The sequence below is a fragment of the Felis catus genome, chromosome C2 (assembly GCF_018350175.1).
Source record: "Felis catus isolate Fca126 chromosome C2, F.catus_Fca126_mat1.0, whole genome shotgun sequence".
NCBI classification, from domain to species: Eukaryota; Metazoa; Chordata; class Mammalia; order Carnivora; family Felidae; genus Felis; species Felis catus.
The window spans coordinates 41,005,044-41,028,468 of NC_058376.1; the positions used below are offsets into that span (position 1 = coordinate 41,005,044).

The 23,425-nt window shown below is 35.1% G+C and overlaps 1 protein-coding gene and 1 long non-coding RNA gene across 2 annotated transcripts in view; one reads left to right on the forward strand and one right to left on the reverse strand.

Annotated features, from left to right (window-relative positions):
* The window catches only part of LOC123379920, a 33,026-nt gene extending 32,226 nt beyond the window's left edge, over positions 1-800 (reverse strand). Inside the window, exons 1-2 of the long non-coding RNA XR_006584972.1 lie at positions 747-800; positions 469-531 (exon numbers count right to left, since the gene is read on the reverse strand). This is a non-coding gene — a long non-coding RNA (uncharacterized LOC123379920). The remainder of the gene's footprint in view (positions 1-468; positions 532-746) is intronic.
* The window catches only part of LOC111556367 (casein kinase 2 subunit alpha' interacting protein), a 387,346-nt gene that overhangs the window by 167,020 nt on the left and 196,901 nt on the right, over positions 1-23,425 (forward strand). The gene's annotated exons all lie outside the window — the stretch shown is intronic.

A 23,425-nucleotide genomic window follows, 5' to 3' on the forward strand; every position in this document is an offset into this window, starting at 1 on the left:
TTTTTGTTTCAGCTCTCGTATTGTAAACAGGTGTCCTTTTTGCCATCTATTTAGTACCACTATTTTCACATTTTTTTTGCTTGCTTGTTGGTGATTTGACCATTTTAAAATGGTCAGAAGCATTATATTCCCACGTTGCCTAGTGTCCTTAGGTGGAAGAAGCATGCAGTATGCTTTATGGGGAAAATGTATATTAGATAAACTTAGTTCAGACATGAGTTATAGGACTGTTGGCTGCAAGTTCAATGTTAATGCATTATAATGTATAGTAAATTGTACTTAAATAGAAACATACATACATCAAAATTATGGACTGATCTGCTGATGGAAATGTGATCAGAGGCTCGTAGGAATGTACCCTGTATTTCCTTTAGAGGCAATGATTCAGTATTTGCTAATTCAGTATTCATGGGCACTTTATTGAACATAAGTACTGCAAATAATGAAAATTGATTTATATGTACATACCTATCTGTGGGCTGGAATAAGGAGATTTCCAGATAGAATGTCAGTAGTGACTAATTCATTTACCTAGGTATAATAAAGAAAAATAGTTTTTAGGCAGACCTTAAAGAAATATTTTAAACCTAGGGTTTGCTTTTTGGAAAATAATACTGTTTCTTATTCCCAGATTCTCTAGGCACAAAAAGATTCTTGATGTAAGGAATAGTCTCAGGATAAAGATTGAATCCACAATGCTGCAAAACATGTATATATGACTTCAGGATCAAGATATCGAAACTTACAGCTATAAGATTCTCTGTTAAGATGTCAGATGGATTTAAGATGTTGCCTCCTAGAACCTCTTTGCTAGACTATAGGATTCTAAGGTTCTTAAAGGTATTGTTGCATAGTCCTTTGGTTCTCAGTCCAAGGTTAGAGAGGAACCTGAATTGAAAAGATACGTGGGTGTCACTTTAATCTATTGGAGTAGATTTTAACTGATACACAGGAAACCTGCATAGTTTTTAAGGGAATTTTAATTGTATGCTCTGAAGGGGACAAAAACAAAAGAGGCATTTGGACCAAAAATTTCTTACAAGCAGGAAGCAGACTGAAAAACTAAGCTAGCCAGTTGCTTACATGAGCCTCTTTCTTTCTTTCTTTCTTTCTTTCTTTCTTTCTTTCTTTCTTTCTTTCTTTCTTTCTTTCTTTCTTTCTTTCTTTCTTTCTTTCTTTCTTTCTTTCTTTCTTTCTTTCTTTTAGTGATTACTTATTTATTTTGAAAGAGAGAACACAGAGGAGTGGCAGAGAGAGGGAGAGAATCCCAAGCCGGCTCTGTCCTGTCAGAGGCACAGCCCTGATGTGGGATTCAAACTCATGAACTGTGAGATTATGACCTGCGCCAAAGTCAGATGCTTAACCAACTGAGACACCAGACACCCTGGGCCATTTCTTGTAAAAATAAAGGAAAACTCTAGAATAAAGCCAAGAGTCCTGATATTAGAACTATTAGTAAAAGAGAACCACTCCTACCTAAGGAGTAAGATTAGGCTGTAATCAAGGGATTGGTTACATGCACCTACTTACATTTCAGAATTACTATGGATTAGTGACTACTATGTGCCTTTTGTTTTGCCTAATCTTATGAATGAAAGCATAGGTTTAGGTTACCTTATCTTATCATTGTAGGCTGAGTATGTGCAAGTAAAACTTGTTTCTTAATTCTAAGATTTTTAGTTAAAAAGTATTACTCCTAAGGAAATTGAACCACATTTGGACCTGATTTAGATGATTCCTTGAATTTAAAACTTAGGATGAAATTTGTTTGAGTCCTGGAAGGGTGTTAGGGTACTTTAAATGGAAGAGGAGTATAAATAGTTTGAGGGCCAAAGGAAGGCTGTGAGAAATTAAAGATGACAGCATATGCTTCACTTCTCCATTGAGAAGTGAAGTATTTTCATTATCCCTTGTATCTGGGTTGGCTCTGTGACTGCTTAAGCAATAGCAGGTGGCAAGTAATTCTGAGCTAGTTGCAGGTTTAAGACTTAAGCAGATCTTTATTTCTTTCACTTCTGCACTTTTGGGGAGCTCTGAACTTGCATTTAAGAAGCATAATTATAGTGCAGAAGAGAATATGTTGGAAGATCTGAGAATACATGAAAACAAGACAAGCCACACTGTTACAGTGTCCCAATCAAGTTTACAGATGACTCTTACTCCAGCTCGTGTCTGAGGGCTACTGCCTGAGAAACATCAAATAAGACCAGCAGAAGAACTTCCCAGGGAAGTTCAGAAAACCTGAAGAACTGTAAGAGAAAATAAATGGTGTTTTTTTTTTAAGTCACTAAAGTGTGGGGTGGTCTGTTACATAGCAACAAATAACTGAAATACCGTCAGGTCAGCATTATTACTTAATACTGTTTTAAAAATTCTTGCCAATAAAAATTGTCAACAGAAAGAATACATATTAGAATGGGAAGGGGCATGCACAATTATCATTCTTATTAAATATGGTATAATTTGCGATTGGAAAATTCAAGAGAAAAGATAAGTATTTGCTAAGCTACTTGTTCTCAAAATTAATATACAAAATTTGTTAGCTCTGTGTTAGCTTTATTTCATTTTTCTTCTCCGAGTTTTTATTTAAATTGGAGATACTTAAAATACAGTGTGATATTAGTTTCAGGTGTAGATTTAGTGATTCATCAGTTACACACAACACCTGGTACTATCACAGCAAGTGCCCTCCTTAATATCCATCACCCACTGAACCCATCTCCCCCTCCCATCTCCCCTCCAGTAACCCTCAGATTGTTCTCTTTGGTTAAGAGTCTGTTTCTTGATTTGCCTTCCTTCCCCCTCCCCCCATGTTCATTTGCTTTGTTTCTTAAATTCCACATATGAGTGAAATAATATGGTATTTTTCTTTCTTTGACTGACTTATTTTACTTAGCATAATACTCTCTAGATCTACGTCATTGCAAATGGCAAGATTTCATTTTTTATGGCTAAGTAATATTCCATTGTGTGTGTACCACACCACACTTCTTTTTTTTTTTTTTTTTTTTAGGTTTTATATTTTATTTATTTATTTATTTTTTAAGAAATTTATTGTAGGGGCGCCTGGGTGGCTCAGTCGGTTAAGCCGCCGACTTCGGCTCAGGTCATGATCCCGCAGTCCGTGAGTTCAAGCCCCACGTCGGGCTCTGTGCTGACAGCTCAGAGCCTGGAGCCTGTTTCAGATTCTGTGTCTCCCTCTCTCTGACCCTCCCCCATTCATGCTCTGTCTCTCTCTGTCTCAAAAAAATAAATAAATGTTAAAAAAAATTAGAAAAAAAAAGAAATTTATTGTCAAATTGGTTTCCATATAACACGCAGTGCTCATCCCAACAGGTGCCCTCCTCAATACCCATCACCCACCCTCCCCTCCCTCACACCCCTCCCCCCCATCAACCCTCAGATTGTTCTGTTTTTAAGAGTCTTTTATGTTTTGGCTCCCTCCCTCTCTAACCATTTTTTTTTCTTTCCCCTCCCCCATGGTCTTCTGTTAAGTTTCTCAGGATCCACATAAGAGTGAAACCATATGGTATCTGTCTTTCTCTGTATGACTTGTTTCACTTAGCATAACACTCTCCAGTTCCATCCATGTTACTACAAAAGGCCATGTTTCATTCTTTCTCATTGCCACCTGGTATTCCATTGTGTATATAAACCACAATTTCTTTATCCATTCATCAGTTGATGGACATTTAAGCTCTTTCCATAATTTGGCTATTGTTGAGAGTGCTGCTATAAACATTGGGGTACAAGTGCCCCTATGCATCAGTACTCCTGTATCCCTTGGGTAAATTCCTAGCAGTGCTGCTCCTGGGTCATAGGGTAGGTCTATTTTTAATTTTCTGAGGAACCTCCACACTGTTTTCCAGAGTGGTTGCACCAATTTGCATTCCCACCAACAGTGCAAGAGGGTTCCCGTTTCTCCACATCCTTGCCAGCATCTATAGTCTCCTGATTTGTTCATTTTGGCCACTCTGACAGGCATGAGGTGGTATCTGAGTGTGGTTTTGATTTGTATTTCCCTGATAAGGAGTGATGTTGGGCATCTTTTCATGTGCCTGTTGGCCATCCAGATGTCTTCTTTAGAGAAGTGTCTCTTCATGTTTTCTGCCCATTTCTTCACTAGATTATTTGTTTTTCAGGTGTAGAGTTTGGTGAGCTCTTTATAGATTTTGGGTACTAGCCCTTTGTCTGATATGTCATTTGCAAATATCTTTTCCCATTCCGTCAGTTGCCTTTTAGTTTTGTTGATTGTTTCCTTTTCAGTGCAGAAGTTTTTTATCTTCATGAGGTCCCAATAGTTCATTTTTGCTTTTAATTCCCTTGGCTTTGGAGATGTGTCAAGTAAGAAATTGCTGCAGCTGAGGTCAGAGAGGTCTTTTCATGCTTTCTCCTCTAGGGTTTTGATGGTTTCCTGTCTCACATTCAGGTCCTTTATCCATTTTGAGTTTATTTTTGTAAATGGTGTGAAAAAGTGGTCTAGTTTCAACCTTCTGCATGTTGCTGTCCAGTTCTCCCGGCACCATTTGTTAAAGAGACTGTCTTTTTTTCCATTGGATATTCTTTCCTGCTTTGTCTAAGACTAGTTGACCATACTTTTGTGGGTCCAATTCTGGAGTCTCTACTCTATTCCATTGGTCTATGTGTCCGTTTTTGTGCCAATACCATGCTGTCTTGATGATGACAGCTTTGTAGTAGAGGCTAAAGTCTGGGATTGTGATGCCTGCCACTTTGGTCTTCTTCAATATTGCTTTGGCTATTCAGAGTCTTTTGTGGTTCCATACAAATTCTGGCATTGCTTGTTCTAGCTTCGAGAAGAATGCTGGTGCAATTTTGATTGGGATTGCATTGAATGTGTAGATAGCATTGGGTAGTATTGACATTTTAACAATACTTATTCTTCCAATCCATGAGCATGGAATGTTTTTCCATTGCTTTGTGTCTTTTTCAATTTCCTTCATATGCTTTCTATAGTTTTCACCATACAGATCTTTTACATCTTTGGTTAGGTTTATTCCTAGGTATTTTATGATTCTTGGTGCAGTTGTGAATGGGATAAGTTTCTTTATTTGTCTTTCTGTTGATTCATTATTAGTGTATAAGAATGCAACTGATTTCTGTACATTGAATTTTGTATACTGTGACATTGCTGAATTCATGTGTAAGTTCTAGTAGACTTTTGGTGGAGTCTATCGGGTTTTCCATGTATAATATCATGTCATCAGCAAAAAGTGAAAGCTTGACTTCATCTTTGCCAATTTTTTTTAAATTTTTTTTTCAACGTTTATTTATTTTGGGGACAGAGAGAGACAGAGTATGAACAGGGGAGGGTCAGAGAGAGAGGGAGACACAGAATCGGAAACAGGCTCCAGGCTCTGAGCCATTAGCCCAGAGCCTGATGCATCTTTGCCAATTTTGATGCCTTTGATTTCCTTTTGTTGTCTGATTGCTGATGCTAGAACTTCCAACACTATGTTAAACAACAGCAGTGAGAGTGGACATCCCTGTTGTGTTCCTAATCTCAGGGGGAAAGCTTTCAGTTTCCCCATTCAGGATGATATTAGCTATGGGCTTTTCATAAATGGCTTTTATTATGTTTAAGTATGTTCCTTCTATCCCGACCTTCTTGAGGATTTTTTTTAAGAAAGGATGCTGAATTTTGTCAAATGCTTTTTCTGCATCGATTGACAGGATCATATGGTTCTTATCTTTTCTATTATTAATGTGATGTATCACATTGATTTGTCAATATTAAACCAGCCCTGCATCCGAGGAATGAATCCCACTTGATCATGGTGAATAATTCTTTTTATATGCTGTTGAATTCGATTTGCTAGTATCTTGTTGAGAATTTTTGCATCCGTATTCATCAGGGATATTGACCTGTAGTTCTCTTTTTTTGCTGGGTCTCTGTCTGGTTTAGGAATCAAAGTAATGCTGGCTTCATAGAATGAGTCTGGAAGTTTTACTTCCCTTTCTATTTTTTGGAACAGGTTGAGAAGGATAGGTATTATCTCTGCTTTAAATGTCTGGTAGAATTCCCCAGGGAAGCCATCTGGTCCTGGACTCTTATTTGTTGGGAGATTTTTGATAACTGATTCAATTTCTCTCGGGTTATGGGTCTGTTCAAGTTTTCTATTTCTTCCTGTTTGAGTTTTGGAAGTGTATGGGTGCTTAGGAATTTGTCCATTCCTTCCAGGTTGTCCAGTTTATTGGCATATAATTTTTTATAGTATTTCATGATAATTGTTTGTATTTATGAGGGATTGGTTGTAATAATTCCATTTTCAATCATGATTTTATCTGTTTGGGTCATCTCCCTTTTCTTTTTGAGAAGCCTGGCTAGAGGTTTATCAATTTTGTTTATTTTTTTCAAAAAAACAACTCTTGGTTTCATTTATCTGCTCTACAGTTTTTTTTAGGTTCTATATTGTTTATTTCTGCTCTGATCTTTATTGTTTCTCTTCTGATGGGTTTGGGATGTCTTTGCTGTTCTGCTTCTATTTCTTTTAGGTGTGCTGTTAGATTTTGTATTTGGGATCTTTCTTGTTTCTTGAGATAGGCCTGGATTGCAATGTATTTTCCTCTTAGGACTGCCTTCGCTGCGTCCCAAAGCGTTTGGATTGTTGTACTTTCATTTTCATTTGTTTCCGTATATTTTCAAATTTCTTCTCTAATTGCCTGATTGACCCATTCATTCTTTAGTCGGGTGTTCTTTAACCTCCGTGCTTTTGGAGGTTTTCCAGACCTTTTCCTGTGGTTGATGTCAATTTTCATAGCATTGTGGTCTGAAAGTGTGCCTGGTATGATCTCAATTCTTTTATACTTATGAAGGGCTGTTTTGTGACCCAGTATGTGATCTATGTTGGAGAATGTTCCATGTGCACTCGAGAAGAAATTATATTCTGTTGCTTTGGGATGCAGAGTTCTAAATATATCTGTCAAGTCCATCTGATCCAATGTATCATTCAGGGCCTTTGTTTCTTTATTGATCCTGTGTCTAGATGATCTATCCATTGTAAGTGGGGTATTAAAGTCCCCTGCAATTACCACATTCTTATCAATAAGGTTGCTTATTTTTGTGATTAATTGTTTCATATATTTGGGGGCTCCCGTATTTGGCGCATAGACATTTATAATTGTTAGCTCTTCCTGATGGATAGTCCCTGTCATTATTATATAGTGCCCTTCTTCATCTCTTGTTACAACCTTTAATTTAAAGTCTAGTTTGTTTGATATAAATATGGCTACTCCAGCTTTCTTTAGACTTCCAGTAGACAGTTCTCCATCCCCTCACTTTCAATTTGAAGGTGTCCTCAGGTCTAAAATGAGTCTCTTGGAGACAGCAAATAGATGGGTCTTGTTTTTTTTTATCCATTCTGATACCCTATGTCTTTTGGTTGGAGCACTTAGTCCATTTACATTTAGTGTTATTATTGAAAGATATGGGTTTAGAGTCATTGTGATGTCTGTAGGTTTCATCCTTGTAGTGATGTCTCTGGTACTTTGTGGTCCTTGCAACATTTCACTCACAGAACCCCCTTTACGATCTCTTGTAGGGCTGGTTTAGTGGTGATGAATTCCTTCAGTTTTTGTTTGTTTGGGAAGACCTTTATTTTTCCTTCTATTCTGAATGACAGACTTTCTGGATAAAGGATTCTCAGCTGCATATTTTTCCCGTTCATCACATTGAAGATTTCCTGCCATCCCTTTCTGGCCTGCCAAGTTTCAGTAGATAGGTCTGCCACTAGTCTAATGGGTCTCTCTTTGTAGTTTAGAACCTGTTTATCCCTCGCTGCTTTCAGAATTTACTCTTTATCTTGTATTTTGCCAGTTTCACTATGATATGTCATGCAGAAGATCAATTCAAGTTACGCATGAAGGGAGTTCTCTGTGCCTCTTGGATTTCAATGCCTGTTTCCTTCCCCAGATCGGGGAAGTTCTCAGCTATGATTTGTTCAAGACACCTTCAGCCCCTTTCTCTCTGTCTTCCTCTCCTGGAATTCCTATTATATGGATATTGTTCCGTTTGGTTGCATCACTTAGTTCTCTAATTCTCCCTTCATACTCCTGAATTTTTTTATTTCTCTTTTTCTCAGCTTCTTCTTTTTCCAAAATTTTATCTTCTAACTCACCTATTCTCTCTGCATCTTCAATCCCTGCTGTGGTTGCCTCCATTTTATTTTGCACCTCATTTATAGCATTTTTAGCTCCTCATGACTATTTCTTAGTCCCTTGATCTCTGTAGCAATAGATTCTCTGCTGTCCTCTATACTTTTTTCAAGCCCAGCGATTAATGTTATGACTATTATTCTAAATTCTTGTTCCATTATATTACTTAAATCGTTTTAGATCAATTCGTTAGCTGTTGCTACTTCCTGGAGTTTCTTTTGAAGAGAATTCTTCCATCTTGTCATTTTGGGTATTCCCTGGGGTGGCTCCAAACTGCAGGACACTTCTCCTGTACTGTCAGGAGTAACTTGTGTTGGTGGGTGGGGCTGCAGTCAGACCAGATGTCTGCCCTGTCCCACTGCTGGGGCCACAGTCAGACTGTTGTATACCTTATCTTCCCTTCTCCCTGGGGCAGGACACACTGTGGAGTGGTGTCGCCCCTGTCTGGGCTATTTGCACACTGCTAGGCTTGTGGTGCTGCTTCAGTGGGATCTGTCCTATTAGCCAGGGTGGATCCACAAGGTGCATGGGGGGTTGGGGGGGTGGGGGGGAGGGGGGAGGTGCAGGCTCAGCTTGCTTTGCCGGCAGTGGTCCCCTGTATGAGGGGCCCTGCAGCACTGGGAGGGAGGCAGACACATCAGAGGGATGGATCCACAGAAGCACAGCGTTGGGTGTTTGTGTGGTGCAAGCACGTTGGGTGAGGGGAACTGGTTCTCTTTGGAATTTCAGCTGGGGGATGGGAGAGGGAGATGGCGCTTGCCAGTGCCTTTGTTCCCCTGCCAAGCTGAGCTCTGTCTCCCGGGGCTCAACAACTCTCCTTCCCTGTCCTCTCACCCATCCCGTTCTCTGAGAGCAAAGCTGTTGACTTTTAACATTCCAGATGTAAGTCCTGCTGGCTGTCAGAACTCATACAGTCTTGCCCCTCCACTTTTGCAAGCCAGATTCGGGGGTTCTGCCTTGCTGGGCTGCCCCGCCACCTCCCCGGCTCCCTCCCTCCAGTCCATGTAGTGCGCACTGCCTCTTTGCCCTTTCTACCTTCTTCCGTGGACCTCTTGTCTACACTTGGCTCTGGAGAGTACATTCTGCTAGTCTTCTGGCAGTTTTCTGGGTTATTTAGGCAGATGTGGGTGGAATCTAAGCGATCAGCAGGATGCAGTGAGCCCAGCTTCCTCCTAAGCCGCCATCTTCTATATACCACTTCTTTATCCATTCATCAATCAATGGGCATTTGGGCTGTTTTCATAATTTGGCTATTATTGATAATGCTTCTATAAACACTGGGGTGCATGTATCCCTTCAGATTAATATTTTTGTATATTTTGGGTAAATACCTAGTAGTGCGATTACTGGATCATAGGGTATGATCCAGTAATTGGATTTTTAACTTTTTGAGGAACCTCCATACTGTTTTCCAGAGTGGCTTCACCAGTTTGCATTCCCATCAACAGTGTAAGAGAGTTCTTCTTTTTCTGCATCCTCAACAACACCTGCTGTTTCCTGCCATGTTGATTTTAGCCATTCTGACTGGTGTGAGGTGATATCTCGTTGGACTTTTGATTTGTATTTCCCTGATGATGAGTGATGTTGAGCATCTTTTCATGTGTCTACTAGCTATCTGTATGTCTTTTTTGGAAAAATGCCTATTCATGTCTTCTGCTCATTTCTTAACTGGATTATTTGTGTTTTGGGTGTTGAGTGTTATAAGTCCTTTATATATTTTGGATACTAACCCCTTTTTGGATATGTCATTTGCAAATATCTTCTCCCATTCCATTGGTTGCCTGTTAGTTTTGATGATAGTTTCCTTTGCTGTGCAGAAGCTTTTAATTTTGATGAAGTCCCAGTAGTGTATTTTTGCTTTTGTTTCTCTTCCCTCAGGAGACAAATCTAGGAAGAAGTTGCTACAGCTGATGTCAAAGAGGTTATGCTTTGCCATGAAAAAAAATCAGTAATATTTTAGAACAATGTCATATACTGAAGTAGTTTATAGATAAAAGATATAATAATAAACTTGATGAGAAATTTAAAACATTTATATGAAGAAATTTTATAGTTGTTCCTGGATGTAAAAGAAGACTTATTATATTTAGGATATGTATTGTTCTTATATAAAAATACTCAGTATTTTTAGAGTTTCAATTTTTCATATAGTAATGGATTAGTGGAACGTAATCCACAGAAAAATATAACACATTTTTTTTCAAATGTGATAAAATTACATTATATTCATCTAGAAAAACCACTATAAGAAAATATCAAGATAAACTACTCAAAATAATATTTGAGAGGGAAGTAGAACAATCACATTTAAAAACACAGTTTAAAGCTGTAGTAAATTTTGTGTTGTCAGGGGAAAAGAAAGGATGTTCAATGAGATACTTAAATCCAGAGAAAGATGTGGGGTGCACCTGGGTGGCTCAGTCAGTTGAGCGTCCGACTCTTGATTTTGGCTTAGGTCATGATCTCATATTCATGGGATTGAGCCCTGCATGGGGCTCAGTGCAGAGCCTGCTGCTTGGGATTTTCTCCCTCCCCCTGTTTCTCTGCCCCTCCCCCACTCGTGACTCCCTCCCTCTCCCTCTCAAAATGAATAAATAAACTTAAAAAAAGAAAGATATGGCTAATAGTAAATGTGGGAAAATGTTGATTTTTTTTTTTTTTTTTTAGTACCTAGGATTGGAGCCACTGGTTAACCGAGTAAAACTATATCCCTACTTTTCTTTTTATGCTAGGATAAATTCCAGATGGTTCAGCGATTTAAACATAAAAAAGAAACCATAAATGTGTTAAAAATAGAGTGTTTTGTTTAAAAATTTGAAATGGAAAGGTCTTTCTGAGTTTAATGTAAAACCAAAGGAAGAATTTGGTAATGTCTTCCAAAATTAAAATTCACATAATCCTCAACTCAGTAATTCAGTGTTTAGGCATTGATTCTACAGTTAAAATTCTGTAAGTAGGGAAATTATAACCATTTTTGCAAAAATATAAAATAGTCATAGTACAATTATTTTAAATAGGAACAAATTTGAAATAATTTAAATTTCTACCATTATGGCGATTTATTAAATAAGTTTTGATTCATCTATATAATTGATTACAATATACCTTCCCACCAAAAATGCTATGGTACTCTATGTTCAGTTAGAGGAAGCTATCCATAAGATGTCTAAAAAAAAAGGTCACAAAACATTATATGAAATATCATCTGATGATATATTGAGCAATATATTTCTAGAAGGATTAATGAGAAAAAGGTTAGCTTATGAAACACTGTTAACTATACATTACTCCTTCTGTGTTTTTATTTTGTTTTACTTTTGGACTCATTTTTCTCTCTCCCTAATAAAATTTACATAAATTCTAAATATTCTGTATCTTCTTCCTTCATTATTAGGTTTTTCAAATTCCTCCAGACTGATGAATAATTATTCTTATATATTCTTATTTTATTGTCTTACAAGTTTTTATATATGCAAGTCCCACATTTATATAAACACTTCTCTGTTCTAATCCCAGCTCTTCACTACTCAAATAATGCAGCAAAGCTCATTCTTTCTCTGTCTACTCAACAAGGCAGACAAAAAAATGTTAAAGTATAATGTGGGAGCAGAATTAGTGGGCTGTAGTGTTTATTTTACAGTGAATCTGTAGATTATTTTGGGTAGTATAAACATTTTAACAAGAGTAATTCTTCTCAATGTGTGAACAGAATATATTTTCATTCATTTGTGTCTTCTTCAGTTTCCTTAATCAATGTCTATGGTTTTCAGTATACATGTGTTTTATCTCCATGGTTAAATTTATTCCTTGGTATTTTATTCTTTTTGATGCTATTGTAAATGGGATTGTTTTTTTCTTAATTTCTCTTTCCAGTAATTCATTGTTAGGGTATAGAAATGCAACCCGTATTTGTATATTGGTTTTGTAACTGGAAACTTTCTTTAATTTGTTTATTAGGTCTGATAGTTTTTGGTGGAGTCCTTAGGATTTTCTATATACAAGATCATGTCATTAGCAAACAAAAATGATTCTACTTCTTCCTTTTCAGTTGGAATGCCTTTTATTTTATTTTTCTTGACTAACTGTTTTCTGCTTAGGACTTCCAGTGCTATGTTGGATAAAAATGGTGAGTGGACATCGTTGTTTTGTTTTTGATCTTAGAGGAAAAGCTTTCAGCTTTTAATCATTGAATATGCTGTCAGCTGTGGGTTGGTCACATATGGCCTTTTAAAGTAGAGTTATGTTCCCTTTATACCCAGTTTGTTGAGTTTTTATCCTGAAAAGATTGTCAATTTTGTCAAATGATTTTTCTGCATCTATTGATATGATAATGATTTTATCCTTCATTTTGTTAATGTGGTGAATGAATCCTGTTTATTGATTTGCATAGGTTCAACTATCCTTGCATTCCAGTGATAAATCCTACTTAATAATGGCATATGATTTGTTCTAATGTGCATTTGAATTTAATTTGCTATTTTGTTAAATATTTTTGCATCTCTGTTCATCAAGGATATTGGCCTGTGATTTTCTTTTCTTGTAGTTTCTGTGTCTGGCTTTGGTATCAGAATAATGCAGGCCTCATAAAATTAGATTGGAAGTGTTCCTTCCTCCTCAGTTTGTTTTGAAAGCATTTGAGAAGGATTGGTATTAATTCTTTAAATGTTTGGGTGACTTCACCAGTGAAGCCATCTGGGCCTGGACTTTTCCTTGTTGAGAGATTTTTCATTACTAATTCATTCTCCTTACTAGTTATTTGTCTGTTCAGATTTTCTAGTTCTCCATGATTCAGTTTTGTAGGTTATATGTTTCTAGGAATTTCTTTATTTCTTCTAGGTTACCACATTTTTTGGTATATAATTGTTCATAGTATTCTCATATGATTCTTTGTTTTTCTGTGGTATCAGTTGTAATATCTTCTAGTTAATATCTGATTTTACTTGAGTTTTTTTTTCTTAGTCTAGTTAAAGCTTTGTCAATTTTGTTAATCTCAAAAAAGTCAGCTCTTAGTTTTGTTGTTCCTTTCTACTATTTTTCTATTTTCTATTTCATATATTTCTACTCTGATCTTTGTTATTTTTTTCCTTCTACTAACTTTGGGCTTAGCTCATCCTTCCTTCCTTCCTTCCTTCTTTCCTTCCTTCCTTCCTTCCTTCCTTCCTTCCTTCCTTCCTTCCTTCCATCTTTTCTCCTCCTCTTCTGTTTACTACTTCCTTCTCTCCCCCTCTTTCCTCCTCCTCCCTCTCCTTCTTTTCTTCTCCTTCATCTCCTTCTCCTTCTCCATCTTCCTCTTCTTCTTCTTCTTCTTCTTCTTCTGTCCCTTCTTTTCTCTCCCTCCCTCTGTCTCTTCCTACCATTTCATTTTTTCTTCTTTTTAAAGAACAATGTTTTTATACAAATGCCATAAATACTTGTTCACATATTTTCTCAAATAATTTTTAAAAATAGCCTTTTGTAAGTAGATGTTTAAGCCACCTAGAGTTTTTTTTGTATGTTAGGTATACTTTTATTTTTTCCCCATAAAACAAGCCAGTTTTCTACAACTTTATATTAGATGATTTATTGTTTCTATTCTGATTTTTTTAAGTTTATATTTTAATTCTAGTATAGTTAACATACTATTACATTAATTTCAGGTATACAATATAGTGATTCAAAAATTCTATACATTACTCAGTGCTCATTATAATAAGTGTACTCTTTAATCTCTATCACCTATTTAACCAATTTAGACACTCACCTCCCCTCTGGTAACCATCGATTCATTCTCTATAGTTGAAGAGTCTGTTTCTTGGTCTGCCTCTCTTTTTTTCTCCTTTGTTCATTTGTTTTCTTTCTTAAATTCTACATATGAGTGAACTCATTTGGTGTTTGTTTTCTTTGATTAACTTACTTCGCTTAGCATTTTATTCTCTAGCTCTATCCATGTTGTTGCAAATGGCAAGATTTCATTCTTCTTTATGGATGAATAATATTCCATTACACACACACACACACACACACACACACACACACACACACCATATCTTCTTTATCCTTTCATCTATTGATGGACACTTTAGCTATTGTAAATAATGTATTTTACAGTATTTTGTAAATAATAATTTTTTATTGTTAATAATGTTTTTTGTAAATATAATAATTTTATTATAAATAATGTAAATTACAGTATTTTGTTAAAAAATGCTGCAATAAACATAGGGCTGCATGTATCCTTTTGAATCAGTGTTTCTGTATTTTGAGGGTAAATACCCAGTAGTGTAATTACTGGATCATAAGGTGGTTCAATTTTTAAGTTTTTAAGGAACTTACAAATCAGAAAAACTGTTTTGTACAGTGGCTTTACCAGTTGCATTCCCACCAAAAGTGCACAAGTTTACCTTTTTCTCCACATCCTAGCCAATACTTGTTGTGTTTTGGATTTTAGCCATTCTGACAGGTGTGAGGTGAAATCTTATTTTGGTTTTGATATGCATTTCTCTGATGATGAGTGATGGTGAGCTTCTTTTCATGTGTCTGTTGTCTATCTGAATGTCTTCTTTAGAGAAATATATGTTCATGTTTTCTGCCTATTTTTCAATTGGATTATTCATTTTGGGGTGTTGAGTTGTATAAGGTCTTTATATATTTTGGATATGTCATTTGCAAATATCTTCTCCCATTTAGTAAATTTCATTCTGATTTTTGATACTATTTCTTTCATATACCATTCACACATATCCTATTATCATAGGTTCTATTGCCTGTTTGAAGACTGTGTTTATCTGTTTTTCTGCCTATATCTATTGCTATTAAGCTGATTTTCTTTTCAAATTGATAAAGTGACACACAAATCAACATTTTTTTAATATTTCAAAAATTATCTTAGCTATTAAGGGTTTTCGTATATATTTTATAACTATGCCATCCAAATACCCAAAAATAGTGTGGAACTTTTTATTAGAATAAATAAAATTTATTAATTGATTTCCTTATTATATATTTATAATCTTCCAGTTTTCAATCAACTAATAATGTTATATGTCATTTATGCAAATCTTTTTTGTGCCTTATAAAAATATTTTAAAGTGTTCTACATAAGTTTCATGCTTGTGTGGTTATGTCGATCCTATGTATATTTTACTTTCTGTGGTGATTATAAATTGTACCCAATGATATCTTCTTGTCTATTATATTTTCTAATTGACTATTTCTAATTGACCATTTCTTTGTGTATTCTTGTAAAATATTGTATGTCAGATGATAATGAAGATTTTGCTTCCCTCTTCCACTATTTTTGTTATCTGTTTCTTAATGTGTTATTACCTTGGCCAGCCCTTTAGTTCTAAGTTAAATACTCATACATATGGTAGATATTTTTGTTATAGTCCCAATCTTAAAGAAATGCTTTTAAAATTAAGAATTATATTAAGTGTATATTTGCTGTACATTTTTATTAAATTGAATTTACAGGCTAAGAGAGTTCTGTATCATTTTGATGTTTTATAATATTTTATCATCCATAGGTGTAGACAGTCAAAAAAGCTAATGTTGTCTCCATATTTAATTTCTATATACAAATTTTCTTTTTTTTCCCAAAATAAGATAAATATTTTTAATTTATTTCGATTATCTTAAACCATTCTTTCATTTCTGACATAAATTCTATTTGACATGATTAATTATAGTTTAATACATTAAAATATTTGGTTGACTATATTTAAATTTTGCAACCTTGTTTATAAATGAAATTATTTTTCATTTATTTAATTTCTTTATCAAACTTCAGTACCAAGTCTGTAATAGTCTGTCATCAATGAATGCTATTGTCTGTGAAAATATTATAAAAGTAAGAATTATTTGTTGATTTAAAGCTTGGTAAAACTTTCTGATAAAATTGTGTTATTATTATTTTGTTTGTCAGGAGGTGGTATGATGAAGTATTATTTAGCATTTCAGTCTTTAAATGTTAATGTTTTAGTTGTGTCAATTTACAGAAATATTCATCTTTATCTCAATTTCAATTTTTAGAGTATTTTTATTATATTTCTGAAACATATATTGCTCCATGTATCTTTTTACTTGTTTACTTGCTCATCATGCACTGTCCCCCCACACACATATCTTTTATTATTTTCTTTAATTAACATATTTTTTGGTTTTTGAAAACATCAAATGTAATTTGAATCAAGTGAAATTATGTTTTTCACTATAAATACATTTTTACTTTACTTAAAATATATGTTATGCTTCATATAAAGATACTTCGTATGAAAGATACTTTAAAATGTTTGAGATATTGACTCCTATTTTCTAATGGCTTCTCCATATGTTTGGAAGTACATTTTCATGGGAAAAGTCATGACTTAAGAATTTTAACATGCTTTATAATGAGCATTGTTACTTCATCCATATACATTTGATGCATATTTAATTTTCCCCAAACTTGTATAAAAGAAATTAGTCAAATTGGTAATTCATATGACCTTGAACATTCAATTAAAAATGTGCATCTGACAAAATACACTAGACTGTTAATCTCCATGTCATTATTTGGTTCTCACTGGCTTCATCAGACCAACAACATGAATGATTCACATGGGGAATCTTTAATTAGACAGAGCTCAGGTATTATAAGCAATGAGCATTTTGACATCAGGAGTGTCACTTTTTAAAAGAAATTTGGAGTCTCTGTAATGCAAGCTTCTAGTAAATTCTTGGTAAACTTAAAAAGCAAAATTATTATATACAGTTTTTATGAGAAAAATTACATACTAATTAATCTGAACAAACTGGGCTGCTCATTGATACAAAAGATGACAGGTATTAAAGCTATCCAAATATGTTAATCAAATCACTGCTTTAAATAGTTACATGCAAAAATTTAATTATGCGCTAAATAATTAAGTCAAAGAAAAATTTACCTGAAAAGAAGTCTAATACTAAGAGACAAATAGGCAAATACATATGCACTTTGAAAATCAGTTTAAAATACCCAGTGGGTTGAGCAATGAAATATGAAAATGACTTTTATTTGAAGTTCACTTGGTTGGTATTTGGTTAGTATTCCTGTTTTGCATATGTTGAGTTTTAATATTACTTTCACAGACAGCAGTTATTTTTTCTTCAGCTTTGAAAATATTTAGGACATTTTTACCTAGCCAACCTCTTGTCTTATTTTTGGATATTCAGCCTTTGGATGGTGATTGTTTGAATTATGAATGACTGATTGATTGAAAAGAATAATAGGGTGAAACATCAATCACACACCAGCAAGAGAAATAAGATTTCTCTAGTGAAGTATCATTTTTATTCCTTTTGGATATAATAGAGCCAACTAAATTGGATAAGTACATACTTCTAACTTCTTCCTGTATTTGCTCAGACCACATAATATTTATATAATTATGAAAATCTGAATTGATAACTTGGCTAATAAAAATATTTCCATAAGTATTCTAACATGGGGGGCTAAATAGATAAAAGAGGGACTGTTTTAATTTAATTAGAAGTCTAACTTTTAAAATACAAAACTAGAGGGAAAAGTTTATTATTATATTAAAGACAGCAGCTCTCCGTGAGAAAGGTTATACACAGGAGACTCAAACCTGTATTAGCATGCTCCCAAAGATTTTTATGTGATGCTCATAAATCCATAATATCCTATTAAATTGCTCATAGCAGGACAACCTTAAAAGGAGGCAAACATATGGAAAAATATATTAGAAAATAGTTAAGTGATTTACTGTCTTAAAATCCTTTTATGTGAATACATCCATACAAAAATAGCAATTGGCAATAGCAGTTTCCCTTTCTCTCTCTCTTTCTTTCTCTTTGTAGAAACTACTAATAATAATTATACATCCTGGTGGGCATATTAAATAACCCTTTAAAGTACTTTTGGAGATCCCCTTTATACTAGTCTGTTGTAAAATTTACTCACTTAATATCCTTTCTTCACTGAATATTTTTTAAATTGTGTTTTTTCTATATACAAAATTAACTGAATCTGCCATAAGATCTAACATATAATATTCTTTAAGAAATCTCAGTCATCTCTAAAAATGAAAAGAATGATAGCATTCTTTTTAGTAATATTGCCATTCTAAATAATATTGTTGTTTTGAAGCATTTCGTACTATATACCAAAGTAACTAGACAAACTCACTCTTGCCAGCACATCCCAAACTTCTGAAAATTGGAGGCAAGTCGTCCACTAGATCCAAGTAAAATCGGATCTACATAAAAGAGTAACCGTTTTGCTCAAGTGACATAGTCTAAAGTTATCACAACTAATGATTGCCACACTGTATAAGGTAGATATTTGTAAGCATGATTAAGCTTTAAAACATAATTGCTACTGATGGAAATGCTAACATCTCCAAAACAAAAACACACATTAAAATTGATTTGGTTTGTATAGATGCTGATTTCAAACCACTGGAAAATCTTTCACGTTAGTAGCAGGACCAGGAAAACATAGTATAACTATCGTTATAATTAGATATGCAGATACAATTTATAACTAATTCTCTTGGACATTCTCACAAAGGTAAATATTACTGGCAATAATGAGTTACTGTTATTTTGAAGTTCACTAAGCTCTTAACGTTGCAAATCAGAAACAGCTAAATAACAAATGTCTGTATTTCTTCAAGTTTTCAGAGGAGGTCCAAATTAACTATTTCTGGATGGTTGACAATTTTCTATGCTGAATGTTTTTGTTCACATTTCCTGAAGAAAAAAAAAACACAGAATAAAAGAAAAAAAATTAACTGAATTCTACATAAAGAAAATGTGGGAATTTTTATTAGAGTATAACTATTGGCTGATAGAGAATTCACTAAGATGTGATGCCTAAATTTATATGCCAACTTGGCTGGACTATGGTGCCCAGATATGTGGTCAAACATTATTCTGGATTTTTTTGTGAAGATGTTTTTGAATGAGATTAACATTTAAATCAGTGGACTTTGGACATTTAAAGCAGATTGTGCTTCATAATGTGGGTAGGTGTCATCCAGTCAATTGAAGGCCTAACTAGAACAGACTGACCTGCCCTAAGCAAAAGGAAATTCTCCCGGCAGCCAGGCTTCAGATTTCAATTGCAACATCAGCTCATCCTAGGTTTCCAGCTTGTTGGCTCACCCTGCAGATTTTGGACTTGCCCGCCTCCATAACCCTATGAGTCAATGCCTTAAAACACATATTTTTCTGTATATAACTATGCATCCCATTGGTTCTGTTTCTCCAGAGGACCGTGACTAATACAAGCTGCTAACTGGCTACTCCAATCTTCAGCACCTGGAGGTCATTTTGATTCTGGATGTACCAAAAGCTTTAGGCTCTATAAGGAGTATCCAGGGTACCTTCTTTCTGAAGTCCTTTTTGGAAGTCCTGTGTAATTTTCAGTCACAGTTAATTTGTGTTGCATATTTTGGTAAACAAATACTATGGTTCAAAAGCCAGAGATTACATTTCCTTTTGCCTTCTCGATACCTCTCACCCTTATCCTTTAATGTCTAGCCACATGGCATTCTTTCTGGCTGCTTCTATCCCTTTTCTGGAAGGGGTGTAGACAGTTTCAAATGCCGGTGGGAACCAAGTAGGCAATACAAATGAGTGAAGATCCTTCAGTACATATACATGAAACTGAAACTAAAAAAAAGTATGCTGGGTTCATTCTTATCGAATTTCTACTGCCATCTTGTTTTCCCTCTTTTAATAGAAACCTAAGTATTGATCAGAGTTCCCTATTTTTTAATGTTTATTTATTTTGAGAGAGAGAGCATGCATGTGTTCATGTGAGCAGGAGATGGGCAGAGAGAGAGGGAGAAAGAAAGAATCCCAAGGAAGCTCTGCACTGTGCAGAACCTGACATGGGGCTTGAACTCACAAACAAAACCATAAGATCATATCCTGAGTTGAAATCAAGAGCCAGAGGCTTGGGGCACCTGGGTGGATCAGTTGGTTAAGTGTCTCACTTCGACTCCAGTCATGATCTAATGGCTTATGGGTTCAGGCCCTGTGTCAGGCTCTATGCTGAACCCAGAGCCTGGAGCCTGCTTTGAATTCTGTGTTTCCCCCTCTCTCTGCCCTCCCCCCACTCCCCACTCACGCTCTGTCTCCCTGTCTCTGTCTCTCTCTCTCTCAAAAATAAATAAACAAAAAAAATTTTTATAAAAAGAGTTGAACCCTTAACTGGCTGAGCCACCCAGGCACCTCAAGAGTTCCTTGTTTTAAGAGAAAAAATAATGAAACCACTATAATAAAAGGCAAGTGACTTGGCTTCAAGTGAAACAATAGGATTTGTGGGTAGAATGGGGAATCGGAAATATGCCATTTGAAAACTTGAGCTAGGAAACTCTACTGAAGTGTTAGCTTAAATTTATCCATAAATTATGTAAAAATTCACTCTTTTCATCAAGTATTCACAAGCTTTTGCACTTTATATTTTAACAAATTACTTATACCTTAAAATTAATAGGAATGCATCATATCATGCCAACATTTTGAGTAATGCAGCTGTATTAGTTGGAGTTTGGGAACCTTAATTACCCATTAGATTTTTCAGTAAATTGAAGCAAACTCTAATTATTTTCCCCAGTCATTTCCTGCAGAGGTGACATGGACTTTGGTTCTTTTATGAACAGGTTTCTCTCTTATCTCCAGCACTTCATTTTCATCTATCATGGAATCTATCAACTTAAATCTGCCCTTAATCTGAAGATAAATATTTTCAGACACCTTTCAAAGATTTCGCCTTCTAAAACTTTATAGAAGTGCAATTTTAACAAATAATTTCTATTGATGAATATCTGAAGAATTTCTAGTCCACAGTTTTATTTAAAACACCAAAACCTGCTTATTATGACCTATTATTCTGAGCCTTTACATAATTTCATTTGGAAAATTGAATTTTAGCATCTCTATATTAAAAAATATCTTAAGAACTATGCTCATCCAAATGTTTTATTGCATTCATGGAAGAGATGTTATTGATGATATTTATAAAGACTCATTGGAGAAATACCTAAATATCTTATTTTCTGAAAAACTGGGTTTTTTTTTTCTGCTGCTTTCCTCATATCTTGGGTTATTTTTCTTAATTAGTTTTTCCATAGCAATGTTTTATCCTCTGGGCACTGTGAATCATGTATTTCTTTCCTACACTGGTAACTGGCAAGCTCAAAGCCATTTGTATTCTGCTATATGGAATGTATTCTCAGAATGAAACCTCATAGAAATGTCCACTCTTCTCTTTTAACTTTCCTTAATCTTTTTAAAATTACAGAATGTATGTATGTATGTATTATCTTTTTTTTTTTTTTAATTTTTTTTTCAATGTTTATTTATTTTTGGGACAGAGAGAGACAGAGCATGAACGGGGGAGGGGCAGAGAGAGAGGGAGACACAGAATCGGAAACAGGCTCCAGGCTCCGAGCCATCAGCCCAGAGCCTGATGCGGGGCTCGAACTCACGGACCGCGAGATCGTGACCTGGCTGAAGTCGGACGCTTAACCGACTGCGCCACCCAGGCGCCCCGTATGTATTATCTTTCTAAGATGTCCTAATCCTTGGGGCACCTGGGTGGTTCAGACAGTTGAGTGTAAGACTGTTGTTTTTAGCTCAGGTCATGATCCCAGGGTTGTGGGATCTAGCCCCATGTCTGGCTCTGCATGGAGCCTGCTTGGGATTCTCCCTCTCTTTCTCCCTCTCAATGTCTCTGTCCCACTGCCCCTCTCCTCCACTCATGCTCTTTCTCTCTCTCTCTCTCGCTCTCTTTCTCAAAAAATCTCTCTCTCTCTCTCTATATATATATCTATATCATCTATATCATCTATATCTATATCTATATCTATATCTATATCTATATCTATATCTATATCTATATCTATATCATCTATCTATCTATATCTATCTCCTAATCCTTGGGGAAAGGCAGAGTGCAAATTGCTCACAGATGGAGAGGACATCTGTGTACAAACATAAGCTGTCTAAGAAAATGAAAAAAGGAAGGCCCCGGGGACTCAAGGGTGCTTCCCTACCCAAAGGGAATCAAAATTATTACAAATTATTCTACTATATTAAAACTCCAAGTCAGCCAACAAACAACATCCCTGAGACAAATTCAAACTGTGGAAGCATTTAATACTTTCCTCAAAGTATGTGACAACAAGTAAGCAAAAAACTACAATAAATAAATATATAAATGGATAGTTAAGCAGACAGTTAATTCTATAATATCTTGAAATGTATTTTCCTTTCATTTAATTATTTCCTTTACATTGCAACTTCTGCCAGTCTAATTAAGGGTACAATAATTATAAATCATTGAATAAAATAATCTTCAATTGTTCTATGTTTAGTCTCTGAAATAATTCTTTCTACACACTGGTGTCATCTTCAATTCATTTTTTTTTTTTTAATTCTTAGCATCACATGTACAAAATACAAACGTCTTGGAATTTTTCTTACAATTTTGTTTCTCCAGTGCTCTTTGGTGATATCATCCATTATGTCTTTTTTTTTTTTTTTAGGTTTTATTTATTTATTTTGAGAGTGAGAGAGCAAGTGGGGGAGGGATAGAGAGAAAGGGTGAGAAAGAATCCCAAGCAGGGTCTGGACTGTCAGCACAGAGCCCAATGCGGGGCTCAAACTCATGGGAATGAGATCATGACCTGAGCTGAAATCGAGAGTCGGATGCTTAACCAACTGAGCCACCCAGGCGCCCCTCATCCATTATGTCTTACTTACCTCTTCTCTTTTTAAACTCACATCCAGTAATCACCAAACCTTTTCTGCTTTTTCTTTGCAATATATTCAGAATCAACCCTACCATCTGTTATCTGGACTATTGCAATAGTATCCTAATTGCTCTCTGTGCTTCCTGCTTTATTCTCTCACAGTTTATTCTCCAGCAGCAGCCAGAAGCAGCCTGAGCAGTTGCTGTTTAGATTTATTTTGAAAAGGTAAAATATTGACCCTATTCCAGTTACAGTGAGAAGCCTATCTTTCATTAATCTAGTTCCTACTCCCCTTCTCATTTGATATCCTCCTTCTTACATCTTGCATATTATTCAAAATTTAGTTTTGAATTTATTGGAAAATGCAAATGTGGACTTTTTATATGTTTTTATTTATTTATTTTCACAATAGTTAGTGATGAGTCTGTTCCTTAGAGAGATTTTCCTATTACTACTTACAATGTACCTTTCTTTTTTTTTTTTATAGCTGCCTTATATTCAATTACATGGTTGTAATATAATTTAGA